Below are 16,774 nucleotides of genomic sequence, written 5' to 3' on the forward strand. Positions count from 1 at the left end.
GATATGGGGATATATGTATACCTATAGCTGATTCACTTTGTTATAAAGCAGAAACTAACACAACATTGTAAAGCAATTATACTCCAGTAAAGATGTTAAAAAAAAGATACGACCAGTTTAAATCATACATTTGCTAAAGAAAATACCAAGAGATTTTTATAAAAAGGTTATGTGAATTGTTAAATAAAAGAAAGGTACACTTATTTTTAAAAGAATGCATCTTTGGAAGGTGAAAACACTTCTGCAACCAAATGCGTAGTACAAAGGGAAAGCACCGGTTCACATAAGAGCAGCACCCCAGTTGCCATGCATGGCTGACATCACCTGGATGTAACAATGATGCAACTGATCTGGTATTTCTTGAGGACCCCATATGTGTCTGCACTTGCTAGATGTAGAGAGAGACACTTTCCTTCCCTCTGATGAGGCTCAAAGACTTGAACGCGGTGAAAAGATAGCTGGTGAATTCAGGCATCACCACTAGCAAAGGAGTTAGGAAGCTTTGGCAACACTGTGTGTGTGGGGTGAAGGGAAGCGTGGCTCAGGAGGTGGTAGAAGAAAATGAATAGACCAGGTAACTAAGACAGATTTGGGGAAGGGAAAATTGGCAAAACTAGTGCCTGGGCTGGGAGAAAACACAAATGACTCTGTTTTTCAAATCAGAGGGACCAAAAGAAACAGGGTATTCTGGGGAGAGGGTTTTGATGAAGAGGATGCCAAGCTTAATTTCAGAGAAGGTGATTTTAAGAAGGTTCTGGAACATCCAAGGGAAAGTGCCCAGAGGTAGGAGGAATTAAACCATTGATGACTCTTAGGTTTATCTCAATAGTGTGTGGGTTTTGATGCTTAAAATATTAATCAGATGGGTTGTTGAACTGAAAGGCAATCATTTTGACAGTATCATGCAGTACTTAGGAGCTCAAGATCAGAGTAAATCGCTGGAGAAAGAAAAGCAGATGGGGAAACAAATATTTCCTGAAGAATCTACCAACTCCTGGGCAGTAAGCCTTGTGTTTTTGCATGCTTTCTCATTTTCATCTTCAAGACACTTAACCCTCCTTTGATTTAGGTAAAGATATGAAGATTAGAAGTGCTCAAAAAAAAAAAGTGCTCAAGAAGGTATTATTCCTACTTCACAGGTAGGGAAAGAGAGGATCAGAGGGGTTCAGCAACTCATTCACAGGCTGAGATAGAAAGTGAGGTCTCCTAGACCTCTGAAATCCATGTGCTTTTTCTCTGTACTCCACAACTGGCCTGGCCTATATTTGCTTTCACCTCTCAGTTGTGGTATTTATGGCCTTCTCTATATCCAGAGTTCTTTTAATAATTGCTCACTAGGTTTAAGACTTCCAATCCCTATTGATGACATTGACTGGTACCCACAATTAAGTCCGAGAAAATGTGTTTCAAGGACCCAGTCATATCAAGTCAGTAGCTGTCCACACCGTCTTCAGGCACTGTGCATACACTTCTCATTTCTCATGTGACTGAGCAAAACTTTCTTTTGGGTGATTTGCTCAATATCACAGGAAAGACATTTATTGAGCATACTATGTTCATGACAAGTTAGGTATGGAATACCAAAGTGTCTTCTGAGAGGGCTGGGAGCTTCTCCCTAGACGTGGACACGAGTCATACACATGTAGCAGGAAACTTTATTAAGAGACTCATTTTCATCCCCTTATTGTATTTCTCCCTCACCTGATCTACAAAGGTAGTTAGGCCTTCATGGGCTCCCCCCATAGGTCTTGAAGCATAGGCTGACTTCAAGACCCATCTCTTGCTGACTTTTCTTAAAGTCTAGGCTCATTGGAGTGGATGGGGAAGAATTTTATGCCTCATGACCTTGAAGGAAACAGTAGGGGACCGAGAACTCAGAAATCCCTGTCCCCACCCCAAAAATCAGAGGTGGGTAAAAGAAGAGTGGGGCCCATCTCTTGGTCTGTGGCAATGTCAGAGGGAAATAACTGCATAGTACCCTTAGTGAGGCTGGCTCTATGTTCTAGAACTCCTATCTCCGAGAATCCCTGTAGCCCACATGTGACTTGCATACAGAGCTTCCAACTCCAATGAAATAGACTGGGCTTGGACAGTAAGGATGTTGGTGAGAACAGTGATGGGCCGGATGATTCATAATAACAGGCAAGTGTTTTGTCTTTGACTGTGACTTAGGAGTATCCTTCACTTCACATAATGACTGATGTCCATGGGGATCAAGCCAAGAGTCAGATTCAATGTTAAAGAAAATGGAGATATTATTTTATACATCAAGATTGTAGGTTGAAATTTACGTCTACTTTATATGTATGTAGATAAATCTCTGTATTAAATTCATGATTATGGATTGGACTTCCAGTGGGAGGAGCAGGGACAGTAAATGATGAAGGATTTTTACAGTGGGAGAGATCTTTATGGGAAAAAGGAGTTCAAAAGCTTCATTGCAGATATTTGTGGCAGAAACTTGTTAGTTGTCTACCCAATATCCTTTCCCCCAGTCTTTTGTTCTAGTCAATTCTAGCTGGAAAAAAACTAGTCCCTTGCAGCTTAAGTCGTAAAATTGCATATTTCTGACCAATAGATGAACATAGCAGAGCTCCCGGGAAACCGTTTTTGTTTTTGTTCTTTTCTTTTTTTTAAAAGAAAGATAAAAAGAGCCAGACTTAGCATGGAAGACTTTTGCCTTTACTCCTCACCTCTGTCTTTTTGTCTGTAAAACACACATGATGCTCATGGGTGGGATTAGCTAATCTTACAACCTAGATGACAGAAGCCACGTGCTAAGCAGGGTGGACCAGAGGAGCGAAGAGGCCTGGCCCTTGATCACATCCTTGGGCACTTGTACCAACCCTGGAAAGTACATTTCCGGACTTCTTGTTGGGTAAGAAAAGCCATAGCTTCTTGGATTAAGCCATGGTTATTGGGTTTCTGCTCTAGGTAGTCAAGTCCTAAGGATCCAGGAAAGCAGAGAGGAGAGGGGAGGGACATTCAGGGAGGCACAGAGGTGGGGTTGGATGTGGCATATCCGGGGAGCAAGGTGCAGAACAGTCTGAAGGGTCATTCATTCTGGCTGGAAAATGTCTAGTGAAAAGATGGGGAAGGACCAGGCAAGTATGGAACTGATTAAATATTACAGTGCTGTCCTTTTAAAATACTGAGAAGAGGACTAACCCATACATTTAGCGCTAATTGGGTTAGATCAGGCTTTCACTGATGATAGGCTTGTTTTGGGAAAAATGGTTTAACTATCAATTATCAGAACTTGTCAAATATGCTTTCATAATGAAGATTCCACTGCATTATCCAACAACTGGCTGATGGATTTATCGGGGGGTTGGGCCTGCAGATGTTATGCTACTGGCATATGATATAGATTGTGTCTACACTACAGAAAGCAAAGTGGAAACCTGGCGATGATTCTGACTGATGGAATTTTTTCTCTCTACTGACTTAAGCTTTATTACTCAGTTGAAATCCTTCAAACAGAGGCGTGGTGAATCCCCAAGGAGCTTCAAGTAGCTTCCTTCATCTTTCTAGTGGTTCTTGGACTTGAGCAGGCGTCAGACTTACTGGGTGAATTTGTTCAATGCATATTCCTGGGTCTGGCCCTCAGAGATTCTGCTACAACAGGTCTGAAATGGCTGTTGGGAATCTTTATTTTTAACAAGTGCCCCTGGTGATTCTGATACGGATGGTTTTCTAAGTGTCGTTTGAGAAGCACGGATACATAGTCTGTTCTGTTCCCTTGTTTCCTTCTTCATACCAATGTTCTGATGATTTCCAGAAGGAAAGGAGTTTCTGAAGGTGAGGGTCTTATTTAATTTCCCATGACTTTATGTTAGTAGCTGGAAGGTGTCAGCAAAATGCACACTGTTTTTCAGATTCTCATACCTCCTAAATATTTTTGTTGTTTCAGATTCCAAAAGAATGCTGTTTATTTCTTTATTAAAATAATTATGTTTATTAACTACTAAGCTTGTGAAAATTCAGGAAGGGTTAAATAAAAAGTACAAATCACCACTATTCCTCTACTTAGAACCATTGCTAATGATTTGGTATATTTTCTTTTCTTGTCCTTCTTCACATAAAAGTTGGAATCAATATGCTTAAAGACATGTATGCTATTTTTCATATCCTTCATGTTTTATCTTCTCAGACTTACTGGTGTTAGGGTCCTGATTGCTAACATGGAAGTGAATGTATTCTGCTCTCTTCATGAATCTGCTGTTCATCATTACCTTATAAAACCTCTCTAGAATGTTTGTGCATACATCTTTGTTTTATAAGGATAAGACATACTTAATAAATGAATGAGGTCTTGTTGGTTTAAAATAAGCAGCACAGTCATTTTAGAAAAGACTCAGAAGTTACGTAATGCTTTTGTGTAAATCTAACGTATAAGCAGCTCTTCTTATGTCATTTGCAGTTAAAGCCTTACCTCTTGTTGTGGAATAGAAGGACACCCAGAGTACCAGGCCACCACATCTCTGTACATTTATGACAATAAATGGTGTTGTAGTGAGAGCCTAGATATTTGGCTCCTTGAATCAACTAAGAATCTTTGGTTGCAAGCAACAGAAACTGACCCTGGCTTATATAAAATGGGAAATTTACTGGCTGGATAGGAGCAGCTCATAGAATCAAAGGGAATGCAGAAGAACTGGGCCTTAGTGAAGGTAGAAGGACAGTTCAGAGGCTTTAGATGGCAGGTAATAAAGTGTGGTCTCTTTTGGACACTCGTTCCAGAATGAGTGTGCACTAACTGTTTTCCATCACTGGGTCCCTCCTCTAAAGAGACCACTGTGTTCACTGTTCATTCATTCATTCATCAGGTAATGGGTGCCAGGCACTCTTCTAGGTTTTATGGTTACAGCAGTGAACAACATAGACAGAAGCCCTACCCTCATGGAGCTTGCATTCTAGTTGGGGGAGATGATAATAAACTAATAAGAAAAAAGGCCAAAAATATTTAGTATGTTAGGTAGCAGTAAGTGTTATGGAGTATAAATGAAGGAGGGTATAAGGGGATAGGGACCTGCAGCAGGAGGGTGATGCAGTTTCAAATAGAGTGGTCAGAAAATGCCTGAACTAGAAGGTGATGTTTGAGTCAAGACCTGGAGGAGATTGGTGTGGATGTTGGGAGATGACATTTCCTTGCAGAGGAATAGTGTTGACTTAGATTTTAAAAGGATCCCGCTGGTTGCTCTGTTGCTAATATACTGAATATATCAAAAGCTGAATCATGGTCACTGATAAGAAAGCTTCTGCAATCATCCAGCGAGGAGATGATTTGGGCTTGGGCCAGAGTGATCTTAGTGGAGGTGATGATAAGAAGTGACCAGCTTCTGGATCTCTTGTGAAGGAAGAGCTGTCAGATTTGATGGCCATCAGGATATGGAGTGTGAAAAGAAAGAGAAGAATCAATGATGACTCCCAAGTTTTTTCACCTGAGCAGTTCTTAAGATGGAAAAGACTGTAGGAATGAGCAAGTTTGCGGGATTCAGGAGTGTCGTTTGGGCATGCTAAGGGTGAGATCAGGTGGAAGTATCAAGAGTCGGCAGTTGGACAGGCAAGTGGGTGATTTGGAGTTCAGGGGAGAGATCTGTGATGGAGATATTAATTTAATTAATTAAATTAATTTAAGTGAATGGTATTTAAAGCCATGAGGTTGGTTGAGATCAACTTGGGAGTGAATGTAGATGGAAAAGAGAAGAGGCCCGAGGCAGGTATATGGGGGAGGGGAGGACTTGAAAAGGGGACTGAGAAGGAGTGATCTAATTGATTGGACCAACTTATGTCTTATGGCCATGGCTTGATCTGGGTTGGGAGCAGTCTTGCCAAGTTGACAGAGTCACCAAATAGCCTCACCAAGACTGCAAGCAGTGGTGGAGGTGGTTCCCCAAATTCAGTATCAGAAGAAGGAATGGACTCTCTGCAAACATAAACAACACGTGGCCACCATACTCCTCTTCCCAGAATTTATTAGATATGCATTTAGCTCTTTTCACAAAAGCATGTAATAGAAGTAAGTTGCGTCCTAAGTACTAAGGCACACTCATCTGGATTATACGAAGTTGCTGGATACTTGTGCTAATCCATGCTATTTCATTTCTTAATAGAAATTCAAGAATCCTCATTATCCCTTGAGCTATTGAAACTGTGGATTTTGTTGCTAAATTGGATACTAGAATATAAAACCTTTAAGGCAAGGATTGTGTCCTATTTGTCTCTGTGTCCCTAACACCAAACATAGAGCTTGACATAGGTTAGGTGTTCAATATATATTTTACCATAAATCAATGCATGAATCATTTGGGACTGCTGATGCCTTTTATTTTCTTTAAGTTATTGGGCAGTGTATTTATCAGAGCTCTTTGTTTTCAAGAGAGAAGCCCAGCTAAAACTGTCTTGAGCAAGAAAGGAAATTTATTGGTTCTTATGATTAGAATGTGGCAGTGACTTCAGGCATGGCTGGATCCAGGTGTCAAACAATGTTATCGTGTATTTCTCTCACTTTTGACAGTGCTTCCTTCTGCAAGGGCACCATTTTCACATAGGATCTCCCCCCACCCTCACCCTGTGGTAGCAAGATAGCCACCCTCAGATCCAGAGTTACATTTTACCAGCTTAGCACCCCCTGTGGAAAGGAATCATCTCTTTCTTAATTGTTCTTGAAGTTCTCAGATGTGGGTCACACGACTGTCACTGAATCAATCACTGTAGCCAGGGTGATGGAGTCTTCTCATTGACTAGGCCTGGTCAAATGTTCACCTTGAGTGCTAGGACCAAATTTTATGAACTAAGATGTGATCCCCCCAGGAGAAACTGAGGTACTAATAGCACAAGAAAAGGAATGAATGTTGAGTCGGGTAGAAGCACTACATAGCCACTGCAAGTATGAAGAATATCATAGGAATACTTGCAGGAAGCAGATTCTTTGACACTTCTATGGTATCTGTCTATACAGAATCTGTCACATATGGTTGTCTAACCATGGGTTGGAATGAGTTGGCAAATTGCAAGCGGTTGTGCTTGAATTTCATAAACCACAGAACCACCAGGATGCTGCTGATAGTCTGTTTCCTGTCTCTCTCTGCACCTTGGGCCTGGGAGAGCAGCTCCAGGCATTGCCTGCCCCTCTGAAGGTTCGCAAGGCGGAGGCCACGTGGAGCCCTGCCCGGAGGACACCCTGTTAAATGCAGAGATGAAGTTATCATGGGCTTGGCGAATTCTCTTCTTGCTGTTTTATGATAATACCCTCAGCCAAGGAGATGATCCAAGGTGTGGTGCTTCAGAACAATGAAGCCTCTTAGTGGAACACCACAGACCTTGGAAAAAAGAACTTTGATACCCCTTGGGGAAAGTTGCTGTAATTTGGAAGGTGTTTCACTCGGGAAAGGAGCCTGTGATTTGTGAAGCAAGACTAATCTGCTCGTGGGAAGCTGCAGCATGAAATGAGACAAGGTGTGATAACCTGTCAAGTTCCAAAGAGAGATGATTTAGGGGGAGATAGCGGCTTGAAAACGTGAGGATGGGTGTTACTAACTTAATCCATATGATGCCTTCAAAACAAAAAGTATATTAGGGGAGAACGGCATGAAGCAGACATTATTCATTGTCTCCAGGTGATATTTCTCCCGTGAGTTTACAAGCAAGTGTTGGCATGCTGTGTGCAGACATTTGTACAATAGATTAGAGAGCCCAGATCACCACAGATGAAAAGTGGTGGGAGTGGCGGGGGGACACCTTTGACTCTTTCCCTTCCCCCTCTAATTTATCTATCTCATTTATTCCAGACAAGAGCTCCTTTGCTTTGTGAAAACTAGAGACATCTGTAGTTACACAATCTGAGTCGAGGATAATCAAAGCTCACACTGCCAGGTGTGAACAGATTGCTTGTCGGGTCAGGAAGGTGGCTCTTTTCCTCCTCCTCCTCTCTCGGGCACCATCCACAATCATTAGGAGGTGTTTTCCAGGAGTGGATGGGGAAGAAGTATCCCTATTCTGGTGGGAGAAGCAGATGCCAGCTGGACCAGGATGACTCATGCAACCTGGCAATATGCTTCCACTTTTGTAAGACAGTTCCACAGAATTTCCTTGCTAATCTTGGGGCTCAGAGTGATGCTGTGAAGGGGGACCATGGACGTTTGAATGGTTCCATATTTGGGTAGTGTTCCAGTTGTAACAACTCACTTTTGCTAGGATGTTCATGTACATCCCCTCGACTGGGGAAAGGCTTTCCAAATCTAGGTAACAGATTCTCAGAATGGTCTATTGCTCCTGGGAAGAAGGGACTATAAGAAACCTCTAGTTAGAAAGAAATGAGGATGAGGTTCTGTGGTGACTCCCGTATGACTTTGGTTTTGAATTTGAAATTTTATTTATTTTTAGCTAATTTAAATTTAAAAACTGATAGGCAAGTAAGTCATTGGAGAATTTTGAGGTATGTTTGGAACAACTTGAGTATGTGAACCTACTTTTTTTTTTTTTAAATAGACTTTTTTTAGAGCAGTTTTAGGTTCATAGCAAAATTGAACAGACGGTACAGAGATTTCCCATATAAACTCTGATTCCACACGTGTACACCTCTCCCACCATCAATATCTCCCATTAGAGTGGTACCTTTGTTACATTTGATGAATCTGCATTGATGCATCACCACTCAAAGTCCATAGTTTACATCAGGCTTCAGTCTTGGTGTTGTATATTCCACGGGCTTTAACAAATGTATAATAACATGCATCCACCATTATAGTGTCATACGGAATAGTTTTACTGCCCTCAAAATCTTCTGTGTTCTGCCTATTCATCCTTTCCCCTGCCTCGACCCCTGGTAACCACTGATCTTTTTACCATCTCCTTAGTTTGCCTTTTCCAGAATGTCATATAGTAGGAATCAGAGTATGCAGCCTTTTCAGATTGGCTTCTTTCATTTAGTAATATGCATTTAAGATTCTTCTGCATTTTTTTTCATGGCTTGATAGCTCATTTCTTTTTAGTACTGGATAATATTCCACTGTCTGGATGTACCCCTTCCATATGATTTTGAAATGGTTGGTTTACTGCTTGTGGACAAGGGATGTGACAAAGAGTTGGACAGATCTGGAGGACTGCATGCCTCAGGAGCAGATAGGCTCTGCTGCGCGCTGACATTGGAATGTCACTTGTTGCAGGGGTTTAGCAGGCATGGAGAACTTCTTCTGCCTTTTCACCTTTAATTTTTTTTTCTTCTAGTTTTATTGAGATAAATTGACATATAGCCCTGTATAAGTTTAAGGTGTACAGCATAGTGATCTGACTTACACGCATCATGAAATGATGACCACAAGTTTAGTGAACATCCACCATCTCATATAGATATGAAATTAAAGATAAAGAAAAAATATGTCTTCCTCGTGATGAGAACTCAGGATTTACTCTCTTAACAGCTTTCATATATAACATCAAACACAGATCCTCATGGATCCAAATTCCACATTCTTTTCCTCTTTCTACCACTTGCTATCTCGACTCCTCAGGTGGTAGCAAAGAAGTGCAGTCAAAAATTAAAGGTGATTAAAGAGGAAAAGAATGTAGAATTTGGATCCATGAGGCTCTGTGTTTGGGTCCTGGTTCTGCCACTTATGAACCATGGGATCTTGAGGAAACCATTTTACCTCTGCCTCTGAGCTGTGGTTTTTCCATCTGTAAATAGGAGACAGGGATCCCAGCTCAAAGGACACTTGTGAGAATTAAATAGCGCATGTGATACTGTTTCATAAACTATGTAACACCTTTTCAAATGTTCATTTAGTAATTGTTCCAAATGAAGGGACTGAGTCCCTGGTATTCTTGTTCTTGGTTTCCTTCCCCTGTTTTTCCCAGCTTTCCCTGTGGTGGGGAACCACAGAACCAGTTATTGCATTTTCATACACTGAAGGGCGGTTTTTGCTGAGCACAGTCAATCTCAGGGGCCAGATCTGCTCTTTAACTCATGAATGAACCTTCCCTCACCTTCAAACCCCCCACCAACCCCCAAAGTCACACTCCAAACACTGGAAGTCTCACAGGCTGACTTAAACGGGGACTGCTCCAAACTTGATCTGGACCACCCCAAATGATCCAAACTGCTTGAAACTCAAAATTCCTTGCTAATTAGTCCACAGTTGATTTCTAGACCATGTCATTAATTAAAAATATTTTCCTCTGAGTTCTTCTAGAAGCAATACAAGTTTTGGGTGAATTTGAGGAAGTTGTTTATAAGGACCCTCAGGAATGGAAACCTTCCACATTTCTCTAGTTAAGGTCCCAGGCAGCTCAGGTTCAACCATAGCACTTATACTTAGAGGTTTGATGTACCCATTACTTACCCCTGATAGAGGCAGCTCGTGCCTTGGGAAAATACTCATCTTTTCTCTAAGCCGTTCCACTGAAAATGCAATGCAGAAAGTCAATGTCAAGATGAAGGAGGAGCTCTCAGATCACCTCTCAGGTCACAGAGTTTGGTTGTGAATTCTGATTTCTGACTCACTCAGGAGTGTAGATCTGGCCTCTCCAGGATAAGGTAAGCTCCATGCGGCTAGGGGACATTGTCTTATGCTACTGTTGTGTCCCTTACAACTTGTGGCACAATGGTTGGAATAATTTGACCTGGAGAGGTATGAAAGTGACCCAGGGACTTCAGGAAGGGGGAACGGTTCTATAGATATTCAGTAGTGCAGAAGAGGTGGTCATTTAGGCAGAATCTATGTAGACTTCAGGACCGTTGAACCAGGATGAAGAAATGGATATCAAAACTGGCTTTGGAGTTTTGCAGTGGATCTGGGGGAGGAAAGAAGCCCAGCAAAGAGGAGGTTGAGGTTTACAATCTCTAGAGAAATAAATTTCTTTGACCCCTTAGCACGTGCTTCAAATCCTTTCTTGGAAGCAGAAGTGGATATAAACGGTGAAAGAGTAAATATTTTAAGAAAAAATTGGAAGCTCCCAGAAGGAGGCATTTCTAAAATATATTCATAAAAATACTGGATCTTTGGGTTTTAGATGGATATTTCAAAGGATAGAGGTTTTGTGATTAAATCTACCAGAGTAAATCAAGTTAATGTATGCTAGTGTCCATCTCCAAAGGGATTTCTATAGTGTGTATCATTTCTCAAAATTGTTTAATCATGGAACCCTCTTAGTGCAGAACACGTACTATCAAGTCTTTCAAAGACTATGGATCAGGAAATGCTGCTCTAAGGTAAGCTGGGCCACTTGGGGATTCCTAAAAAGAATGCATTTTAGAATATCTTTCCAATTTCACCTTCGTTTTTGAGTGCTTATTAAATGTTAGGCACTGCTCTGAGCATGTGGTATATATTATTCCATTTTTTCCTCAAAACAAACCAATTAGGTGAGTATACTTTTTAATATGTTTTAAAGTTGAGAAAACTAAGGTTCAGAGAAGCAAAATAACTGGAAATTACTGAGCTTGTACCTGAACCCAGTTGTTCTGTTTCAGAACCCATGCTATTAATCACTATGATCTATGACCATAGCAAAAACAAAATAGAACAAAACAAAGCAAAATTCTTCAATACTTTATTCTGTACTGTGATGGTTTCAGGGGTTGTAAACTGGTTATTCCATTTTTCTTGGCACGATATTTAAAAATAACTGGAATTTGAATACCTTTGAGCAGTGCATGAACTTATTTGTTCTACACTGGACTCTCTACCCTCTATTGTTTGATCTCAATCTGATGCAGAAAATTAATCACCTGCCTATAGGCATTCGGGTTTTCACTTGTTGTCACAGGTCACTGTGGCAGGTTCAGAAAGGAAAAGAGTGTAGCCTGGGAATATTGGAGCTAAATTACTTTCATGTTTTTAGGAGGCAAGAGAAATCTGGGACCTCCTCAATGTCAGCAAAAGCAGCAGCAAAGAAAGTGGTAGAGCCTCTTTAGTGGACCGTCTCATTGTAGCTTCCACTCAATGTAGGAATTCTTCTTTAAAACATTTTTTAAAAAATTATTTAATTAAAAATTTTATTGGGGTATAGTTGATTTACCATGTTGTATAGGAATTCTTTCTAAAACATTCTGGAGGTAGACATTTCATGTCTGCTCCAACACTTTTAATGACAGGGGAATTACTACTTATAATACTGACTTAATACACATATTAAATTGGGATCTTTTGCGTCCCTTGCCTAAAACTTGCACCTTAATGCTTCTGCCCAATGGAGGAACATAGAAAAAAATCTGTGTCTTTGCTAGAATGTCCATTCTATTGGATGGTCCTCTGAACGTACTGATTCCTTCCATGGTTTTTCTTTCCTTTTTTTTTTTTTTTTAACATCTTTATTGGAGTATAATTGCTGTACAGTGGTGTGTTACTTCGTGCTTTACAACAAAGTGAATCAGCTATACATATACATATATCCCCATATCTCCTCCCTCTTGCGTCTTCCTCCCACCCTTCGTATCCCACCCCTCTAGGTGGTCACAAAGCACCGAGCTGATCTCCCTGTGCTATGCGGCTGCTTCCCACTAGGTATCTGTTTTACGTTTGGTAGTGTATATATGTCCATGCCACTCTTGCACTTTGTCCCAGCTTACCCTTCCCCCTCCCTGTGTCCTCAAGTCCATTCTCTAGTAGGTTTGTGTCTTTATTCCCGTCTTGCCCCTAGCTTCTTCATGACTTTTTTGTTTGTTTTTTTAGATTCCATATATATGTGTTAGCATACGGTATTTGTTTTTCTCTTTCTGACTTACTTCACTCTGTATGACAGACTCTAGGTCCATCCACCTCACTACAAATAACTCAATTTCGTTTCTTTTTTTGGCTGGGTAATGTTCCATTGTATATATGTGCCACATCTTCTTTATCCATTCATCTTTTGATGGACACTTAGGTAGCTTCCATGTCCTGGGTATTATAAATAGAGCTGCAATGAACATTGTGGTACATGACTCTTTTTGAATTATGGTTTTCTCAGGGTATATGCCCAGTAGTGGGATTGCTGGGTCGTATGGTAGTTCTATTTTTAGTTTTTTAGGCACCTCCATACTGTTCTCCATAGTGGCTGTATCAATTTACATTCCCACCAACAGTGCAAGAGGGTTCCCTTTTCTCCACACCCTCTCCAGCACTTATTGTTTGTAGATTTTTTGATGATGGCCATTCTGACCGGTGGGAGATGATATCTCATTGTAGTTTTGATTTGCATTTCTCTAATGATTAATGATGTTGAGCATTCTTTCATATGTTTGTTGGCAATCTGTATATCGTCTTTGGAGAAATGTCTGTTTAGGTCTTCTGCCCATTTTTGGATTGGGTTGTTTGTTTTTTTGATATTGAACTGCATCAGCTGCTTGTAAATTTTGGAGATTAATCCTTTGTCAGTTGCTTCCTTTGCCAATATTTTGTCCCATTCTGAGGGTTGTCTTTTCGTCTTGTTTATGGTTTCCTTTGCTGTGCAAAAGCTTTTAAGTTTCATTAGGTCCCATTTGTTTATTTTTGTTTTTATTTCCATTTTTCTAGGAGGTGGGTCAAAAAGGATCTTGCTGTGATTTATGTCATAGAGTGTTCTGCCTATGTTTTCCTCTAAGAGTTTGATAGTGTCTGGCCTTACATTTAGGTCTTTAATCCGTTTGGAGTTGATTTTTGTGTATGGTGTTAGGGAGTGTTCTAATTTCATTCTTTTACAGGTAGCTAAAAGTATGGAATGCTTTACGAATTTGCATGTCATCCTTGTGCAGGGGCCATGCTAATCTTCTCTGTATCGTTCCAATTTTAGTATATGTGCTGCTGAAGCGAGCACCACAGTTTTTCCTTTGTAATCAATTCTATATCCCTTCCTTAGCTTCATCCCACTTCTGGGGATGATCAATAGCTTGACCAGATGATACACAGAATTTGAGCAGGACATCCAGAGTTGCATGCATCACTCAGGATGTGCCCTGGTCAGTGGAGGCTGTCTTGGGACCTATATTCATGATCTGGGCACCATGCTTCTCATGACACAGGCCCGGTGTGCCTTGTCTTGGCTTTTTCAAGTGGCTGTGTTCCTCAACTGGTTCACTTAAATTTATGGTCAATCAAAGGCCAAGATCTGTTTCATACAAAGCCAAGCTATGTGTTTTGATTCAGGAAAATTGTCCAGACTGTATCATAGTTAATTTAGAAATGGATATGTTGACTGAGTCCTATACACTGGGTTCTCTGTGAAATGCAATAATATTAAACTTGTGTAATCATGAGAATGGTGCTTGAACAGTGATTTGGGTTGGAGTGGTACAGATTGACAGGTGGGTCTTGTTGGCGAGGGGATTGGTGGAGGTGATCCCATTGTGTAGAACAAAGGTGGGAGTATCAAAAGGTAGGATGGGGCCAGCTATAGGGGGCCTTGATATCCAGACAGAGGAATCTCACCTCGAGATTGTAGGTGTAGAGGGAGGTAGGAAATGGCAGAAGCGCTGCTGAAGGAAGTCTAGTCTGAAACTGGTGTAAGAGGGTCTAGATGCTTGAGGCAGTGAGCACAGCTCCAAGGCAGTTGGAATAAGAAAGTGATGATCAGCTGCCTTGAAGAACCATTTTGGAGGAGAAAAGACAAGACTTACTGACTGCATGGAGGTAAGGAAGAAGGGTTAGATAAATGACTGTAGTTTCACACAGGGTTGATGTAGATATGGTGGTTCCATGGTCAGAACTGAAGAAATGTTTGGATGAAAGAGGATGGTTTTGTCTGGGGCCATTTTTGGGTGGTTGTTTGGGTTTGGGGGCAGCATGATGTGGCCCAGTAAACCTTCTGGAGATACAAACTGGGTAGACAGCCAATGGGAAAAACTTGTGAATGTGTTTGTCTTCTTAGTACGTGCCCTTGGTACATGCCCCGTTCTGAGTGAACAGATAGGTGTGTACCTGGTGCAGAGGTTAAGAGCAGTCAAACCCCGCTCTGCCATTTACTAGCTGTTTGACTTGGGCAGTCAATGTAACCTCTCTGAGCCTCAGGATAGTTATCTATAAAAGGAGGAATAATAATACCAACTTCACAAAGATGTTAGGAGGATTAAATAAAACTGGGTACAGTTTTATTTACAAAGAAGTGTACAGTGGCCTGTAGTACTCCACACATCACAGATGCTGTTATTGTTGATGTTGTTATCACTACTGTCGACCCATCAGTGGGGTGGAGACTCTCAGGAGATGGTGTTTAGGTACTGAGACTGTTCTGAGTGTGGGGATCTGGCTGATAAACTTGTCATCACTCTGGAGCTGCTGAGCAGAGATAAAAGCATTCACCCCTTCCTGAAAGCCTGGTTGGAGAAAAATACCCACTCACCAGGGGTGTATTTTTTCAGCCTCCGGAGCCCCCAGCGCCGCCTACCTCCCCATCTCCCACTAACAGGCTAGCTTTATACAGCTGTCTTACACACCTACAGTCCTGTCCAAGTCCTTACCAGCTTTCCCCTCCTCCAGCAACTACCCCTGAGCCCTAACACCCAAGGATGGCAATGAACTCAGATGGCAATGACCATAAGCAGCAGCGGCCGAAGCACACAGCGCTAGGATCTTCTCCTGATACTCCAGGTCCCGCACAGACGTGGACTTGAAATAGCTCTCCCGTGACCGGTCTCAGGTGCATTTCAGGTGCTTGTAGGTCACTTGGCATTGGCTGCAAGACCACAATGGAAATAACAGCACAGCTATTTCGTTTTTTTTTAAGTCCTTTTTTAAAAAAAAATTTATTGGAGTACGGTTGATTTACAATGTTGTGTTAGTTTCAGGTGTACAGCAAAGTGAGTCAGTTATACACATACATATATCCACTCTTTTTAAGTTTCTTTTCCCATATAGGTCATTACAGAGTATTGGGTAGAGTACCCTGTGCTATATAGTAGGTTCTTATTAGTTATATGTTTTGTATATAGTAGTGTGTATATGTCAATCCCCGTCTCCCAGTTTATCCCTCCCCCTCTTCCCCTCTGGTCAGCAGAGCTATTTCATGTGCTGCAGTGTCAGAAAATGCTGCATACACATAAGCCAGGGTTGGGTAAGCCTGTGTGTGGTGACATAAGCGAAGGCAGCCAAGCCTACCTGCACTCAGAGAATGCTGGGAAACATGAATGGGGACTCTTGGCAGCTTTGGGACGAGCTGGACTCCTTAGCACAGGGCTTGGGAAGCTGTTTGTACTTAGATGGATTATTTTTTTCCTAGTGAAGTAAGACATGACAAGTCTGATGGCGAACACCCTAGAACTGTGAGAAAGATTCCTCTCTTATGTTAACTTTCATGCCAACTTCTTGGGGAACGACACCTGCCTGATCCATCTGCTACCTGGTCTGCGTTTGTGTGTGCGGCTCTTCAGCGGAAGGGCAGAGCATCTAAATTCCCTTCCTCTGGACAAATAACTCAGGCCAGAAAGGCTCCGGGCTCTATATCGGCACACACCAAATCCCTACCTCTTTGGTCATCCTGACATGCTCGTTTGGCCACCAATGAGTGTAGCCTTTTGTGCGCTTAGGTTTGATTGTGGGTACTGTTTTGAAAGACAGATTTGCATAGGTAAGCATCTTAGAAATATTTTTCTGAAAGCAGCTGTCAAGGAGAAATGTGCAAGCCCGAAGGCAGAAGGAAGCTGGAGAAGGGTGTGGGAGAAGAGGCGAGGGGGGAGGACCAGAACATGTGCTTTTCAGCTGCCGTGGAGCAGCCCCACGCCTGTGGGAGGGAGGCTCTGCAGGTTGCAGTGCGCTCTGAGAGATTTATGCCCTGCGTGCTGAACACATATCGATGACTCTCCATGGCACAAGTTTGA

At 41.7% G+C, this 16,774-nt stretch overlaps 1 non-coding gene across 1 annotated transcript; it reads right to left on the minus strand.

The window, feature by feature from the left end:
- Positions 1-13,672: 13,672 nt before the first annotated feature.
- Positions 13,673-13,779, minus strand: LOC133098478 (U6 spliceosomal RNA). The gene has a single exon (XR_009702178.1). It is a non-coding gene; the product is annotated as a U6 spliceosomal RNA (small nuclear RNA).
- Positions 13,780-16,774: the final 2,995 nt, after the last annotated feature.

The sequence above is a fragment of the Eubalaena glacialis genome, chromosome 9 (genome assembly GCF_028564815.1).
Source record: "Eubalaena glacialis isolate mEubGla1 chromosome 9, mEubGla1.1.hap2.+ XY, whole genome shotgun sequence".
NCBI classification, from domain to species: Eukaryota; Metazoa; Chordata; class Mammalia; order Artiodactyla; family Balaenidae; genus Eubalaena; species Eubalaena glacialis.